This window comes from Moschus berezovskii, chromosome 6 (assembly GCF_049115385.1).
Source record: "Moschus berezovskii isolate FMDL1 chromosome 6, NW_MosBer_1.0, whole genome shotgun sequence".
NCBI lineage: Eukaryota > Metazoa > Chordata > Mammalia > Artiodactyla > Moschidae > Moschus > Moschus berezovskii.
This window is the reverse complement of record NC_142465.1, coordinates 8,960,528-8,974,294: the sequence shown is the minus strand read 5'-3', so window position 1 is coordinate 8,974,294 and position 13,767 is coordinate 8,960,528.

The following is a 13,767-nucleotide window of genomic DNA, read 5'->3' as shown; positions in this document are numbered from 1 at the left end:
AAACTTGCTCAGTTGTGTCCGACTCTCCGCGACTCCATGGATCACAGCACGCCAGGCCTCTCTGTCCATCACCAACTCCTGGAGTTCACTCAAACTCATGTCCACAGAGTTAGTGATGCCATCCAGCCATCTCATTCTCTGTCGTCCCCTTCTCCTCCCGCCCTCAACCTTTCTCAGCATCAGAGTCTTTTCCAGTGAGTCAACTCGTCGCATGAGGTGGCCAAAGTATTAGAGTTTCAGCTTTAGCATCAGTCCTTCCAATGAACACAGCTGAGAATTAAAGATAGATAGAAGGGGAAACAGTGGAAACAGTGTCAGACTTTATTTTTTTGGGCTCCAAAATCACCGCAGATGCTGATTGCAGCCAGGAAATTAAAAGACGCTTACTCCTTGGAAGGAAAGTTATGACCAACCTAGATAGCATATTAAAAAGCAGAGACATTACTTTGCCAACCAAGGTCCGTCTAGTCAAGGCTATGGTTTTACCCGTGGTCATGTATGGATGTGAGAGTTGGACTGTGAAGAAAGCTGATCGCCGAAGAATTGATGCTTTTGAACTGTGGTGTTGGAGAAGACTCTTGAGAGTCCCTTGTACTGCAAGGAGATCCAGACAGTCCATTCTAAAGGAGATCAATCCTGGGTGTTCATTGGAAGGACTGATGCTAAAGCTGAAACTCCAATACTTTGGCCACCTCATGCGATGAGTTGACTCCCTGGAAAAGACTCTGATGCTGGGAAGGATTGGGGGCGGAAGGAAAAGGGGACGACAGAGAATGAGATGGCTGGATGGCATCACCGACTCTGTGGACATGAGTTTGAGTGAACTCCGGGAGATGGTGATGGACAGGGAGGCCTGGCGTGCTGTGATTCATGGGGTTACGGAGAGTCGGACACGACTGAGTGACTGAACTGAACTGAACTGAAATATATAGATACAGGTTGCCTTAAACATTTTAGTTTAAATTTTAAAGGTACAGATTATCTCTTACTGTAAGGTCCAGCTTTTCCTTGCTATGAGTTCATTGTTTGGAGTTCCATGTTCTCATTCTTATATAAACCACTTTGGTCATGCATCATTAACCACATCCAGTTTCAATTTCTTTAAAGTGGGGCAAGATCTTAAAAACACTTGTAAAATAAACTGACTGTCGTCTCTGTCTAGACGTGAGTTTTCATGTCTTTTTCTTCCTATATTTTACAGTTGCCTTCAGTTCAGTTCAGTTCAGTTGCTCAGTCGTGTCCAACTCTTAGCGACCCCATGAACCACAGCACGCCAGGCCTCCCTGTCCATCACCAACTCCCAGAGTTCACTCAAACTCATGTCCATCGAGTCGGTGATGCCATCCAGCCCCCTCATTCTCTAGAGGTCGTCCCCATCTCCTCCTACACCCAATCGCTCCCAGCATCAGAGTCTTTTCCAGTGAGTCAACTCGTCGCATGAGGTGGCCAAAGTATTGGAGTTTCAGCTTCAGCATCAGTCCTTCCAATGAACACCCAGGATTGATCTCCTCTAGAATGGACTGGTTGGATCTCCTTGCAGTCCAAGGGACTCTCAAGAGTCTTCTCCAGCACCACAGTTCAAAAGCATCAATTCTTCGGTGATCAGCTTTCTTCACAGTCCAACTCTCACATCCATACATGACCACGGGAAAAACCATAGCCTTGACTAGACGGACCTTTGTTGGCAAAGTAATGTCTCTGCTTTTTAATATGCTATCTAGGCTGGTCATAATTTTCCTTCCAAGGAGTAAGCATCTTTTAATTTCCTGGCTGCAATCAGCATCTGCAGTGATTTTGGAGCCCCCAAAAATAAAGTCTGACACGGGTTTCCACTGTTTCCCCGACTATTTCCCATGAAGTGATGGGACCAGATGCCATGATCTTCGTTTTCTGAATGTTGAGCTTCAAGTCAACCTTTTCACTCTCCTCTTTCACTTCATCAAGAGGCCTTTGAGTTCCTCTTCACTTTCTGCCATAAGGGTGGTGTCATCTGCATATCTGAGGTTATTGATATTTCTCCCAGCAATCTTGATTCCAGCTTGTGCTTCTTCCAGCCCAGCGTTCCTCATGATGTACTCTGCATAGAAGTTAAATAAGCAAGGTGACAATATACAACCTTTACGTACTCCTTTTCCTATTTGGAACCAGTCTGTTGTTCCATGTCCAGTTCTAACTGTTGCTTCCTGACCTGCATACAGGTTTCTCAAGAGACAGGTCAGGTGGTCTGGTATTCCCATCTCTTTCAGAACTTTCCACAGTTTATTGTGATCCACACAGTCAAAGGCCTTGGCATAGTCAATGAAGCAGAAATAGATGTTTTTCTGGAACTCTCTTGCTTTTTCCATGATCCAGCGGATGTTGGCAATTTGATCTCTGGTGCCTCTGCCTTTTCTAAAACCAGCTTGAACATCTGGGAGTTCACGATTCACATATTGCTGAAGCCTAGCTTGGAGAATTTTAAGCATGACTTTACTAGTGTGTGAAATGAGTGCAATTGTGTGGTAGTTTGAGCATTCTTTGGCATTGCCTTTCTTTGGGATTGGAATGAAGACTGACCTTTTCGAGTCCTGTGGCCACTGCTGAGTTTTCCAAATTTGCTGGCATATTGAGTGCAGCACTTTCACAGCATCATCTTTCAGGATTTGAAATAGCTCAATTGGAATTCCATCACCTCTACTAGCTTTGTTCGTCGTGATGCTCTCTAAGGCTCACTTGACTTCACATTCCAAGATGTCTGGCTCCAGGTGAGTGATCACGCCATTGTGATTATCTTCATCATGAAGATCTTTTTTGTATAGTTCTTCTGTGTATTCTTGCCACCTCTTATTAATATCTTCTGCTTCTGTTAGGTCCATACCATTTCTGTCCTTTATCGAACCCTTCTTTGCATGAAATGTTCCCTTGATATCTCTAATTTTCTTGAAAAGATCTCTTGTTTTTCCTATTCTGTTGTTTTCCTCTATTTCTTTCCATTGATCGCTGAGGAAGGCTTTCTTATCTCTCCTTGCTATTCTTTGGAACTCTGCATTCAGATGCTTATATGTTTCCTTTCCTCCTTTCCTTTTCGCTTCTCTTCTTTTCACAGCTGTTTGTAAGGCCTCCTCAGACAGCCATTTTGCTTTTTTGCATTTCTTTTCCATGGGGATGGTCTTGGTCCCTGTCTCCTGTACAATGTCACGAACCTCCGTCCAGAGTTCATCAGGCACTCTATCTATCAGATCTAGACCCTTAAATCTATTTCTTACTTCCACTGTATAATCATAAGGGATTTGATTTAGGTCATATCTGAATGGTCTAGTGGTTTTCCCTACTTTCTTCAATTTAAGTCTGAATTTGGCAATAAGGAGTTCATGATCTGAGCCACAGTCAGCTCCTGGTCTTGTTTTTGCTAACTGTATGCAGCTTCTCCATCTTTGGATGCAAAGAATATAATCAATCTGATTTTGGTATTGATCATCTGGTGATGTCCACGTGTAGAGTCTTCTCTTGTGTTGTTGGAAGAGGGTGTTTGCTATGACCAGTGTGTTCTCTTGGCAAAACTCTATTAGCCTTTACCTGCTTCATTTCGTGCTCCAAGGCCAAATTTGCCTGTTACTCCAGGTGTTTCTTGACTTCCTACTTTTGCATTCCAGTCCCCTATAATGAAAAGGACATCTTTTTTGGGTGTTTGTTCTAAAAGGTCTTGTTGGTCTTCATAGAACTGTTCAACTTCGGCTTCTTCAGCATTACTGGTTGGGGCATAGACTTGGATTACTGTAATATTGAATGGTTTGCCTTGGAAACGAACAGAAATCATTCTGTCATTTTTAAGATTGCATCCAAGTACTGCATTTCGGACTCTTTTGTTACCCATACCTAGACAGGCAGCAGTTTTTAAAGCAACTCATTTTTGAGATTTTTGAGACATTTAACTAAATTTTTACAGAAACCTTTTCTTTTTACATTTCTGTTTTGTTTACATAGTATTTAATTACACAGGTGATTCTTAGGAGCTCAGCTGATGGGCACCGAAGTGCAGGGGCTGCTGGGAAACAGTCTGTGCTTGACTATTGGTCAGTGGGTTAAAGAATAGATCTGGCTCGGTGTAAACATGTCTCCTGGTTTGTTTTGTTCTGGCTTAACTGTTGTTGTTTAGTTGCTAAGTCATGTCCAATACTTTGCAACCCCATGGAACCCCTAGCAGCCCACCAGGCTCCACTGTCCATGGGATTTCTTAGGCAAGATTACTGGGGTAATACTTACTTAGGCAAGTATTCAGGGGATCTTCCTGACCCAGGGTTCAAACCCATGTTTTCTGCGTTGGTAGGTGGATTCTTTACCACTGAGCCACCAGGAAATTGTGCTTTATTGACTACACCAAAGACCTTGACTGTGTGGATTACGATAAACTGTGGAACATTCTGAAAGAGATGGGAATACCAGACCACCTGACCTGCCTCCTGAGAAATTTGTATGCAGGTCAGGAAGCAACAGAACCAGACATGGAACAGCAGACTGGTTCCGAACTAGGAAAGGAGTACATCAAGGTTGTATATTGTCACCCTGTTTATTTAACATATATGCAGAGTACATCATGAGAAATGCTGGGCTGGTTGAATCACAAGCTGGAATCAAGATTGCTGGGAGAAATATCAATAACCTCAGATAGGCGGATGACACCACCCTTGTGGCAGAAAGCAAAGAACTGAAGAGCCTCTTGGTGAAAGTTAAGAGGAGAGTGAGAAAGTTGGCTTAAAGCTCAACATTCAAAAAACTAAGATCATGGCATCCAGTCCCATCACTTCATGGCAAGTAGATGGGGAAACATTGGAAACAATGAGAGTTTATTTTTTTAGGCTCCAAAATCACTGCAGATGGTGGCTGCAGCCATGAAATTAAAAGACACTTGATGCTTGGAAGAAAAGCTATGACTCACCTAGACAGCATATAAAAAGCATACATTGCTTTGCCGACAAAAGTTCGTCTAGTCAAGGCTATGGTTTTTCCAGTAGTCATGTATGGACGTGAGAGTTGGACTATAAAGAAAGCTAAGCACCGAAGAATTGAAGCTTTTGAACTGTGGTGTTGGAGAAGACTCTTAAGAGTCCCTTGGACTGCAAGGAGATCCAACCAGTCCATCCTAAAGGAAATCTGTCCTGAATATTCACTGAAAGGACTGATGCTGAAGCTGAAGCTCCAATATTTTGGTCACCTGATGCGAAGAACTGAATCCTTGGAAAAGACCCTGATGCTGGGAAAGATTGAAGGCAGGAGGAGGAGATGACAGAGGATGAAATGGTTGAATGGCAATCACAGTCTTGATGGACATGAGTTTGAACAAGCTCTGGGAGTTGGTGATTGGCGGGGAGGCCTGGCATGCTGCAGTCCATGGGGTTGCAAATAGTTGGATACCATTGAGCGACTGAACTGAACTGAACTGTTAAAAGCACTGTTTTCATGCTTCCAGAGCCCTGGGTAATGAATTACATGATCTCCGTGAGTGTTGGTTAATCTAGTTAGACTGGTTAAATGGAGGAAAAAGTTGATTAAGAGAGCTTCTACTGACTTTGGTTAAAGTTTCATTGTAGCTGACTTGACAATGCATGTAAATCCTTGCCAACTGGTTGGTAGAATGTTTGAGAAGGTAGAACTCCTTTTGTTTGTTTTTTAATTGAAGTGTAGTTGATTTACGATGTTGTGTTAGTTCCAGGTGTACAGCAAAATGATTCAGTTACACATATAAAGATTCTTTTTCCCTGTAAGTTATAAACTATTGCGCATAGTTTCCTGTGCTAATCAGTGGTCCTTATCGGTTATCTATTGTGTGTATAGCAGTATGTTTCTGTTACGCAGGTAGTGTGGCTGAGCGGTCTAAGGTGCTGGATTGAGGCTCCAGACTCTCCGGAGTTGTGGGTTTGAATCCCACAGCTGTGGGCTTCCCTCAGATCTTAGTTGGTAAAGAATCTGCCTGCAGTGCAGGAGACCTGGGTTCGATTCCTAGGTTGGGAAGATCCCCTGGAGAAGGCAATGGCTACCCACTCCAGTATTCTTGCCTGGAGAATCCCATGGACAAAGGAGCCTGGCAGGCTACAGTCCATGGGGTCGCAAGAGTTGGACACGACTGAGTGACTGAACCACCACTGTGTTTATGTTGAGCCTAAACCCCTAATTTATCCCACACCTCCCTTCCTGCTTCGTAACCATAAATTTGTTTTCTTTGTTTGTGGTTCTATTTTTGTTTTGTATGTAAGTTCATTTATATCATTTTTTTTAGATTCTGCAATATCATTTTTTTAGATAAGCAATATCATAAGATATTTCATTTTCTTTGACTTCACTCCGTATGACAATCTCAAGGTCCATCCATATTGCTGCAAATGGCATTATTTCATTTTTTATGGCTGAGTAATATTCCATCATGTGTATATATATATATATATATATACTACATCATTTTTAAAATTTTTATTGAAGGCTAATTGCTTTTCAGAATTTTGTTGTTTTCTGCCAAATATCAACATGAATTAGTCAAAGTATATATTATTCAATATGCTAACGTATCATAGTATCTATTTATTCATTCTTCTGTCAGTGGACAGAGGTTGCTTCCATGTCTCGGCTACTGGAAATAGTGCTGCAGTGAATACTGGGGCACATGTGTCTTTTGGAATTACAGTTTTCTTTGAGTGGGATTGCAGGATCATATGGTAGAGACGACAGAGGCTGGGAATGGGGCACGGAGTAGCTCAGATGGCTGCTGAGAAGCGCTGTTGAGGGCTCACCAGGTAAATGCCGCCACAGTGGGTCTCCCTGGCTACTGTTGCTGGAGCCCCTTGTTCAGATAGGCAGGGATTAGAAATGAGCCATGTTCGTGAGCACCAGAGATGACTTTCAATGACGTGGGACTCGAAAGTGCACCAGTTTTCTGTGTGTGTGTGGGCTAAGCATCGGTACCCTGATTAACTGGAGACCATATTAAAGGAAGTCTTGTTTCTTTCTGGTGGTGTTTCTGGCACTGGGTCTCGCCAGCCGTATCCGTTTTATCACCTCCGTGGTCGCCCTCTGGCATTCGTCCTTCCTCAGTCCCTTCTCTGGGTTTGCTCCCAGCACCTCCTCCTCCTCATCTGGCTCAGGATCCTGGAGAGGGTGCTTATCACCAGGGTGTTCTGTCCTGTACAGAGCCAACCCGCCCCACCCAGCAGCCCTGCCCACCACCTCCGCCTCTGCTTTCTTCCCTCCTTCCATAGGCACTTACCTTTTTGCCTCCGGGTCCTCTACGCTGGTTTCTGTGCCTGGAGGACAGTTCATTCCTCAGAATGGATTAGGCCTAGAGTTGGCTCCAGACTCTGGCATCCGGAAGGTCTGACCTTCAGCTACATAATCTTCTGTGTGGTCTGTCACTGGGCACTGCGCTTGGGTGGAGGGAGGGAGGTCATTGTTGAAACATCCGTGAGGTCTAGACTGTGTTATTGCATTGATGCTTTATAGCACTTTGCCTCAGTTTCAGATTAGCCAGAAATTGAATGTTTGCTGTACACTGCTTCAGTGCTACTTTTCAAAATACCATAATATTTAATCCTGACAACAGTCCTTTGAGCTAATATCATACGCACACATTATTTTTAAACAGATAAAAAGATCAGAAGATACAAAGAAATGTTTTCCTGGTTACAGAGACAAGTGTGAACCATGGATTTGAACCTGATGCCTTTAACTCAGCATCTCCTTGCCCTCTGTTGCTATCTGCACGCTGTAAGTAAAAAGATCAGTGCCTCAATGCTATGATCTTCAGGCTTTCAAATAAAATCATAAAGTCTATTATTTAAGCGAAGTCTTATGGGGGAGCTCAGTGGCTGAAGTACAGAGCTGGTCTAAGCAGGTGGAGGGTTCTCCAGTCGTCTCCATTATTCCCTTGCCTGCCACCCCTGCAGCCCCTCAAAGCCAGCTGAGGAGAACAGCCCAGCAACACTGGATGGGTGTAATCATATATCTGCATCCATTTAACTCAGATGACTCTGAAAGGGCAGGCAGTGGGGGACAACCATTCTTTCCCCATCAGCCAGCGCCGAGTTCCCTCTCCGGAAGCAATGAGACTACGCTTCCCTGGTCACCCTCTGGTCCTTCCTTATCTGTGTGTAAGCAAATGCGTATCTGTTCTTTTTTGCTCTTCTTGGTGAACAGATTGAACCAATTTGCCCTTATGATCTTACTCACTTTCCGGTCATCCTTGGAATCCCTAAGACCAAAGCAACATATCATTAAGGTGCTTTGACAAGTGGTGGCTGGGCAGTAGGATGACCAGCAATCCGGTTTGCCTGGGACTGAGGCATTTCCTGGGACTCTAGACTTTTAGTGCTAAAACTGCAGCAGTTCAGGGAAACTGGGACAGTCAGCCATGCGGGCATGATGTCACAGGAATTGGCCCCGAGGACCACTCACCAGGGTACCCCAGACCAAGGCTCCCATGACCTGGCCGGTTGGTCCCTGGGATCAGGTGCATTGCAGGGAGTTTAGGGAATCCAGTTAACATTGTTCCTTTATTCCTGGACCTGAACTTGACCTGAAAATCAATGACAAAGGGGGCCATTTCAAGGAGATTAAAAAGCAATACTGTTTGCTTTTAAAGTATGGTTAGGATAGGCACTATCTTTTTCTTCTATTCTGAAGCTGTTTTTAAAAAAATGTCCTTATTTGTGTATTTTATTTTTGGCTGCCCCGGGTCTTTGCTGTTGCACTCGGGTTTCCTCTGGTTGCGGCGAGCGGGGTTTGCTCTTCCTCGCCGGTCACGGGCCTTTCTTGTTGAGGAGCAGGGCTCTAGGGCACAGGCTCAGCAGTGAGGCCCCTGGGCTCAGGTGCGCTGTGGCTTGTGGACTCTCCTCAGAGCAGAGATCAAACCTGTGTCCCCTGTACCGTCAGGCAGAGTCTTAATCACTGGGCTACCAGGGAAGTTCATGAAGCTATTTTAAAGGTTACCTAATAGAGAAGTGGAAGGGGTCAGTCTTCATTCCAATCCCAAAGAAAGGCAATGGCAAAGAATGCTCAAACTACCGCACAATTGCACTCATCTCACACGCTAGTAAAGTCATGCTCAAAATTCTCCAAGCCAGGCTTCAGCAGTATGTGAACCGTGAACTCCCAGATGTTCAAGCAGGTTTTAGAAAAGGCAGAGGCACCAGAGATCAAATTGCCAACATCTGCTGGATCATGGAGAAAGCAAGAGAGTTCCAGAAAAACATCTATTTCTGCTTCATTGACTATGCCAAAGCCTTTGACTGTGTGGATCACAATAAACTGTGGAACATTCTGAAAGAGATGGGAATCCCAGACCACCTGACCTGCCTCTTGAGAAACCTGTATGCAGGTCAGGAAGCAACAGTTAGAACTGTACATGGAACAACAGACTGGTTCCAAATAGGAAAATGTGTACGTCAAGGTTGTATATTGTCACCTTGCTTATTTAACTTATATGCAGAGTACATCATGAGGAACGCTGGGCTGGAAGAAGCACAAGCTGGAATCAAGATTGCTGGGAGAAATATCAATAATCTCAGATATGCAGATGACACTACCCTTATGGCAGAAAGTGAAGAGGAACTCAAAAGCCTCTAGATGAAAGTGAAAGAGGAGAGTGAAAAGATTGACTTGAAGCTCAACATTCAGAAAACAAAGATCATGGCATCTGGTCCCATCACTTCATGGGAAATAGATGGAAAAACAGTGGAAACAGTGTCAGACTTTATTTTTTGGGGCTCCAAAATCACTGTGGATGCTGATTGCAGCCATGAAATTAAAAGACGCTTGCTCCTTGGAAGGAAAGTTATGACCAACCTAGATAACATATTAAAAAGCAGAGACATTACTTTGCCAACCAAGGTCCATCTAGTCAAGGCAAGAGTTTTTCCCGTGGTCATGTATGGATGTGAGAGTTGGACTGTGAAGAAAGCTGATCGCCAAAGAATTGATGCTTTTGAACTGTGGTGCTGGAGAAGACTCTTGAGAGTCCCTTATACTGCAAGGAGATCCAACCAGTCCATTCTAAAGGAGATCAATCCTGGGTGTTCATTGGAAGGACTGATGCTAAAACTGAAACTGCAATACTTTGGCCACCTCATGCGATGAGTTGACTCATTGGAAAAGACTCTGATGCTGGGAAAGGTTGGGGGCGGGAGGAGAAGGGGACGACGGAGAATGAGATGGCTGGATGGCATCACCGACTCTGTGGACATGAGTTTGAGTGTACTCCGGGAGTTGGTGATGGACAGGGAGGCCTGGCGTGCTGTGATTCATGGGGTTACGGAGAGTCAGACATGACTGAGCGACTGAACTGAACTGAACTGAATAGAGAAGAGTTTTTAACATTTTTCTTTTCTTTGGATTTCAGCTATCCTTTACACGTTTCATTATTGGGCATGAAAGTTGGCAAAAACAAACCAACCAACAAACCACACCCCTACAACTTTTAAATAGTTGCAAAATCTAGTAGAGCTGTATTATCTGGCAGTGTGATTAAATGGGAAAAAGGCTTCCAAGTTGCTTATGGACTGTAAGATATTGGAAAGGTCCTAAAACTCTGAGAGTGCAAGCTGCTGCTTTGCCTCTGCGGAGATAATTACACCTGCCCGACAGGATTAGCATGATGTGTCCAGGTACCTGGCAAACTGCATTTGCTTGATAAATATTCATTTTTTCCCCTTGCCCTGTTCAGTTAACATTTCACTTAATCAAATATTCTCATTACCAATTGATAACTTTCTACTAAAGAATAAAGTATGTTTTCCATTTAAAATGTATCAAACAGCATATAGGCAGAGGAAACTTTTTGGGATGGAGATATTCTATATTTTGGTCTAGATAATGTTTGTTAGTTGCTCAGTCATGTCTGACTCTTTGAGACCCTGTGGACTGTAGCCTGCCAGGCTCCTCTGTCCTTGGAATTCTCCAGGCAAGAATACTGGAGTGGGTTGCATTTCTCCAGGGGATCTCCCAACCCAGGGGTCGAACCTGCATCTCCTGCATTTTAGGCAGATTCTTTACCTTCTAAGCCACCAGGGAAGTCAAACCCATGACCCCGACGTGATTTGAACATGCGGCTTTCTGGAGTCAGACATGCTACCCTTGTGCCATGAGGGCCTAATGGCAACATAGGGGTTCTCCAAGCTGTATACTTAAGACTTATGTATTTTACTGCATGTGAGTTAATCTTCAACTTTACAAAGTATTCCAAACATAAAAGTTGTTTGTATTGATTTATATGATTCTTTTAAAGCAGAAGAGGAGTCATAATCATAGAACCTATTGCTACTTTACTCTTAGGGAAGAAATACCATTTAAAAATTGTATATTTATTTGGCTGGACAGGGTCTTAGCTGTGGCATGTGGAATCTTTAGCTGTGGCATTCAGTGTTTAGTTCCCTGACGAAAGATGAAACCTGGGCCTCTTGCTATGGGAAAGTCAAGTCTTAGCCACTGGACCACTAGGGAAGTCCCAAGCAATACCATTTATTAGAGTGTTTAGTAATTAAATACTCAGTCTATTACAATTCATACTAATACTACACGTGTGTCTGTATGCATAGATAGACACACATTGACTCAATGGACACGAGTTTGAGCAAACTCCCAGAGATGGTGAAGGACTGGGAAGCCTGGTGTGCTGCAGTCCATGAGGTCACATAGAGTCAGACGTGACTTAGTGACTGAACAACAACAACAAGTATATATTTAATATTTACAGAGTAGTGTACACTGCTGGATTCTATGTGCAATGGGGAGAAATGTATATTCAAGGTGTAAATCAGTTATATTTTGTATTTTCTGTGGAATGTTTGGTAAAATATTGCTTTTTTGCATCTTGTTTTTTGGCTTCCCTGGGAGCCTCAGGAAACCAAAGCTTTGTGGTAGTTTAGTTATTATCTAATATTTGGATTTGAGGAAGGTGGTGAAATTCTGTTGTCTGTGGACCACTGGCCTGATAAATGATTTTGGAAAAAGCCTTTAGACACTGGCCCTTGCAGAGTTCACTCATAGACCCCCAATGACAACATTTAGCACAAAGCAATTGGCTTAAAAATGAGACAAACACTGGTGTTTTGCAACTCATTTTTACATTGCACCATTTATTAGAATCTCTTTGCTCTCTTTGTGGCATCCTGTGTTTAGGGAAATAATGTTATCATCTATTTCCAGAAATGGTTTGGATGACTTCTTCTTGGAAACCCTTCCCACGCATTTGTATTTTGGTATCTCTCCATTATTTCCCACTCAGGCAGACTGACCACTGGGAGACTCTCTGGCTCTGGAATGCGCCAGCCTCCCACTTTCACATGCTGGGGACACACGTGGGATCATCTGGAAGGGGAAGGAGGGAGTCATGATATGGAGGGGAAGCTAAATATAGCGTTTGGCTCAATGGAGGGAAAATGAAACCATCACCACCAGCACTTCCACCCCTACCACCACCTGGTGTCATGGGGAGAGGGGGAGATGCAAGGGAGCTGTGTGGGATCACCCCATAAGATATAGGCTCCAGTGTCGCCCTGGCTGGTGGTGACAGGCGATCTCAGGGCAGTGGTGGGCAGCAAGCCCAGGGAGGAGGCATTCTGTATTGGAGCAGAAGAGTGGAAACCCTAGGCCAGGATGTCTCTGAGAAAATATAAAATGGAGAGATGTGTTCAGTCTATGAAAAGGAGATAATTTTCTTTTCTTTTGGTAGAGAGTTTGTGGATGAATTAGAGATTACTTAAAAAGTAAGCAAGGGGATAAAATGATGACTAATTCCACAAAAAGCAAAAAGTTTACAAGAAAAAAAATACAGAAAACTACATGATGCAGCTGTGAATAAATATGACATCATCATGATAATACTGAATACTGATCTAACCCAAAAAATGATAGTGGGAAGATGAGTGAAAAAGTGTGTGTATGTATGTCCATGCATGTATGCATGCACCTGAGTGTCAAATTATATGAAAGCTAATTTCTCATTTTCAATAGTAGGGTGTCAATAGATAATATCTACATTGGAAAATCAAGAACTAGCAGTATAAACATTTAGAGATATGGAGTGAGAAAGAGTTGCAAGAATTGAAAGTAATTGCTCTCAGGAAATAGGGATGAGAGTATAACTTTGATCACTGAAATTAAGTTAAAAATTACCCCAAATTTGTCTTTAGTCGTTTCAGCTAATTCAGCTTTTAAAACTAAAGCCTTTCCTTGAGAAATCAAGGTAAGCAGAGAAACAGGGCAGCCACCAAGTAAGAATTTTCCTTGAGGGTGGAAAACAGAGTCCAGAGTTACTGGACCATTCATTGTTGGAGCACAGTCAACTAAAGATGGATTCTGGTGAGAATAAGGACAGGGAAGTGACTTCTGCAGCATGGTATTTCTTCTGGAGGCTGTTCAAGATTTAAATCTGCAGAAAAACATCTCTCCAGATCCCAGGAGCTGGAGGATATAGTCAGAGGACAAAATAGTGGTCAAAATGTTTACTCTGTGGATTTCATCCCGCCATTAAACTGTGGCCGCTTACACCCTTCCCACCTGCACCACGGAGTCATCTGTCGGGGGCTATAACCACTCCACATATTTTCCCAAATTCCAGATTATTTCAGGGCCCACCCTTGACGGTGCCAGAGTTCCCTTTGGGCAATGCAGAATCACTCCTGCCCCCAGTTACGACTGCCTCCTATCACAGGGCTAGAAACCTGGGAATGACATTTCCAGAATCCCTTGCCACAGGGTCCCAGTTAGATTCTGTCCCTGGGCGGCACTTGTGAGAGATCTGGAGGT